Source organism: Gastrolobium bilobum, unplaced genomic scaffold (assembly GCF_033153095.1).
Source record: "Gastrolobium bilobum isolate Gb01-03AN ecotype WA unplaced genomic scaffold, APGP_CSIRO_Gbil_v1 utg21709, whole genome shotgun sequence".
Classification (NCBI taxonomy): domain Eukaryota; kingdom Viridiplantae; phylum Streptophyta; class Magnoliopsida; order Fabales; family Fabaceae; genus Gastrolobium; species Gastrolobium bilobum.
Genome location: NW_026898833.1, coordinates 593,335 through 598,069, shown reverse-complemented (window position 1 = coordinate 598,069; position 4,735 = coordinate 593,335). Strand labels below are relative to the sequence as shown.

General features: G+C 32.4%; 1 pseudogene; it reads left to right on the top strand.

Moving 5' to 3' along the window:
• Nucleotides 1–3,770: 3,770 nt before the first annotated feature.
• Nucleotides 3,771–4,735, top strand: LOC133284572 (expansin-A16-like; annotated as a pseudogene).

The following is a 4,735-nucleotide window of genomic DNA, read 5'->3' as shown; positions in this document are numbered from 1 at the left end:
TATGAAATCTATCAAGCTAATGAGTGAAGTACTGAGGTACGAGGTATGTAGGGGTGTGCAAAAAAACTGGTTCAGTTGTCTGTCCTTGATCTGATCTTGACCTGACCCATAAATACCTTATTTTTTGAACGTGTTTTAAACACTGACCCACTTTTATTTGGGTCAGTTTTTGACCTGACTTGTTTTAATAATAACCCATTGACCCAAAACTTGAACCACACCTATTATGTGAAAAAAAAGAAAAAGAAAATCACAATTACATTAAAAGAAAAGTTTTAACATAAAACAATTACGTCAAAAAATGTTATGGAAAATATTTTCAACAAAATTTTTTTTTGACGAAAAATATTTTCATCAAAATTTGTGACTAAAAACATTTCTGAAAAAAAATTTGACGGAAAATTTTTTTGTCAATTTTTTTACGGAATCTAAATTTCGTCAAAATATTTCACAAAAAAACATATTCATCAAAAATTTCAACGAAACACATTTCCATCGAAATTTTTTGACGCAAAAAAATTTCATCAAAATTCTTTACAAAATTCAAATTTCGGTGAAAGTTTTCGACGGAAACATTTTCGTTAAACTTTTTGGCAAAAAAAAAAATCGTCAAAATTTTTAGCGAAACACATTTCCATCGAAAATTTTCGACTAATTATTTTCGTCAAGTTTTTTGATAAAAAAATATTTCCATCAAATTTATCAACGGAACACATTTCTATAAAAAATTTATGACAAAAAATATTTCGATAAAAAATTTTGACGAAAAAAAAATTCTGTCAAAATTGTTTAGGGAATCTAAATTTCGTCGAAAGTTTCGAATGAAACATTTCTCTCAAAACAATTTCCGTCGAAATTTTCGTCAGAACACATTCCCATCAAAATTTTGAACGAATAACGTTCTGTCAAAATTTTGACGAAATTATTTTTTCATTTAAAACATTTGATGGAGGAAATCTTTTTCGTCAAAACTTTTGACGGAAACTAAATTTCGTTGAAAATTTTGATAGAAAATTTATTTTTGTAAAAATTTTCATTAGAGAAAAAGTTCTGTCGCTTTTCAACAAAAAATATTCCGACGAAAAAATAAATTTGTGACGAAATTTTTGTCGTTTGCAACGTGGAAATTTTATCGAAAATATGATCTTTTTTAGTATTGTTAAAATTAGTGATTTGTCATCTTAAGATGAGAAGAGCTTTCTCTCATCCTTTACTTTTCACTAATTTTGCTTCACATGTGCAGGGGCTTAAAATTACATTCCTTTATTTATTCAACAAATATGAAATTTATTATAAAATTTGTATATATTAAAATAAATAAATAATTAAATTACATGAGTTTAACAAATAAATCAATAATTATAAAAAATTCAAATTAAAAACATGTTTTGAAACCAAGTCAAAAACGGGTCAGGTCGGATTTGATCCACTTCAGAAATCAAGTCAGACCCACTTCAGAAACCAAGTCAGGTCAGATCCGACCCGGTTATGAACTAGTTCAAAAAATCCAAACCAAATCAGACCTGACTTGGATCAAATTAAAGCGGGTCGGGTCAAAATATCTGACTTATAAAAACCAAGTTGGGTCGAGTCGGCACAAAAACCTTGTCTGACCTGACCCATGCACACCCCTAGAGGTATGAACCTCAATTATTTTTCAGAAAATTAAGAGCAATAATACTTTAGATTCACTAACATAAAAGTTAGTCCTTTATCAACATAATAATTTCTTATGTAAGTGTTATGGGCGAAGCTTAGAGGCCCATGTTTCAGAAGGTCCAAAAAGGGTACTAATAAAGAGGAAATTAAGAGAAATAAAGGAAAAATCCTTAATTGATACAAATTAATGGACCAAATGTTGGGCTCCTAGAAAGCCACTGAAGGTCCAAAACTCCACTATCCACATGTGATAGACTCTATAAATAAGAGATAGAGCTACATATATGACACTTACTCTCTCTCTTATTACTTGTTGTGTGCGTGTATGCGTGCACACACATCACACCTTTGGCAATGTCATTATTCTTGTGTACAATGTAATCTGCTTACTTCAAAGATATCTCCTTCATAGATAAGAGCCCTAAACCCAAAATCAATACACTAATCTCTCACTAGATAGCATTGTTTACTGTTTACTTTAGGTATTTTATTTAATATTAAGCATATATAAAGTTGTATATGTTAATGTAATGTTAAAATTGCACTCAACTATAACGACTGTCTTTACACATGTCATATGATAAAGATTATCTATTTATGAATTTCTCTTATTAAAACATAACTACATGAGTTAGTATCATTTTTCAAATATTATTATGTAATATTTAATTAAACGTTACTATATTAATAAAGAGCTTAAATATGATAACAATTACTTGATGTGAGTTGTTACATGATCGGATGATGTATAAAATTTATTTATACTTAAAATAAAAGAAAATTAAAGTGTATATATACTTAAAATGTTTTCATATGATATAAAAGGTACCACACTTAATGCTAATATGCTATACCAATTTTTTGTTGGATTTTTTTTTATTCCCTCATTATTAAGAGAGAAAGAGGTTCTTAACAATTCTTAATAGGGATTAATGTTTTCTGTTGTATGTAAAGAGAAGAGAGACCCCTTTTCTCATAAGAGAGACCCATCACATGGTAACAATGACTAAAATGTCACTTTTTGGTAAATTTTTTACTCAAATGACACGCAAACAGTACTTTTACCAAACTGTCACGTGTCATAATTCGCTACGACGGGTAGCGAATTACGTTCGCTAATGATTTTGTGACACGTGGCACACTTTCGCAGGAAAAAGCTGACGTGTTATAATTCGCTACCAATGGTGACGAATTTAGTCTGCAATATGACTACGTGTCACAAAATCATTGGCCACGAACAGTGATAGCGAATTATGACACGTGACAGTCTAGTAAAAAGTACTGTGGGATTTGGATAAAAAATTTACCAAAAAGTCACACTTTGGTGTTTGGTCACTGTTCCCATCACATGGCCCCATCCACTCCCATGTTATCTTCGACTTGTTGAAGAAACATTAAACCCTTCTTGATATCTGTAACATGTTTCTACTTGCAATTATTATTGACCGTGCTGAAAAATGTAGTTTATATTACTCGTTATAAAATTACAACGATTACGTGCTCTGTTTGATTGTATAATGACGACCACCAAGAAATTAAAAAATTTAATGTCTCTAGGAAGCTAAAAAAGCTACCAATTAAGTTTTGGCCTTATTCATTACAAGAACTTGGAAATTCTAGAAAAAAAGATAGAGAAGAAAAACACTGCATGTCCATTGAAACAAAATGATTAATAAAGCGACCCTTTGGCAGTCAAGTTTTCACATTGAAGTTTGGCATACTGCAGAGTTTTTCTGCTTTCTGTGTCTGCCACCCCACCACTACAAAGTCTGAAATCTTTCTGTCTCATACGCATCCAAATTGCAGGCTTTAAGCCTATCCATTCCTCACCTGAAAAGAAGAGACCATTGAAGAAAATAACTAAAGAAAACAAAAGAACACACCCTTGGAATATGCAACAAATCACCTCATAACCTGGCTTGACAGTCCCAACAGTTTGAAACTAAGAAACATGAGTTCAAAATGTCAAAGTTTTTATCTTCATCTTTAGCAAGGAGATCAACATCATTAATTGTTAGAAAAAGAAGGCCTTTTGCATTGTTTAGTCCTCTCTCAGTCCCAAAGATAATGAAAATCGAAAACAATTATTGACCTAAAAGCTTAGTTTTCATATGGGTGCTCTACAATCTACACTTCTATACTTGATTTTATTGCAGGCATGCAAGATTGGTGCTTACAGGGAGGAAGAATGGAAGTCTGCCACTGCAACATATATCAAAGATACAGAGGGATCACTCATTACTGGTACTTCTCTTGTTGCTTGTAGTCTTAGCTTAAATGCTATATGCAATTTTGAGTTTTGACAATGTGGTTGTGCATTGACTGCAGATGGAGCTTGTGGTTATGGAGACCTAAACAAGGTCTACAATGGGAAATATAGTACTGGGTTAAGCACTATCTTGTTCAATAGAGGGAGTTCCTGTGGGGCTTGCTACGAGATCAGATGTGTTGACCACATCTTATGGTGCTTGCAGGGAAGTCCATCTGTGGTTGTTACTGCTACAGATTTCTGTGCTCCAAATTATGGACTTTCAGCTGATTATGGTGGCTGGTGCAATTTTCCAAGAGAACATTTTGAGATGTCAGAAACTGCATTTGCTGAAATTGCCAAGAGAAAATCTGATATAGTTCCAGTTCAATATAGAAGGTAAGAAAAATTAATTTGATGAGACAGATTGACTTAACCTTTTTTTTTTAATTAAGGTTTAACCATCTGGATGATATAAGGGGAAATTTTGTTTATGTGAATATTGTGCAGAGTTAAATGTCAAAGAAGTGGTGGCTTGAAATTCACAATGAGCGGAAGTTATCATTTCCATCAAGTTCTGATTACCAATGTAGGGTTGGATGGTGAAGTGGTTGCTGTGAAAGTGAAGGGAATTTTAACAGGATGGATACCCATGGCAACGAATTGGGGACAAACTGGCAGAGTAATGTGAACCTTAAACGACAGCCTCTGTCCTTTGAGGTGACCATCAGTAGTGGAAAAACACTCACATCTTACAATGTAGACCCTGCAAACTGGAAATTTGTACATATATTTGAAGAAAAAAGTTCTAGTATGAGAAGATTCTGA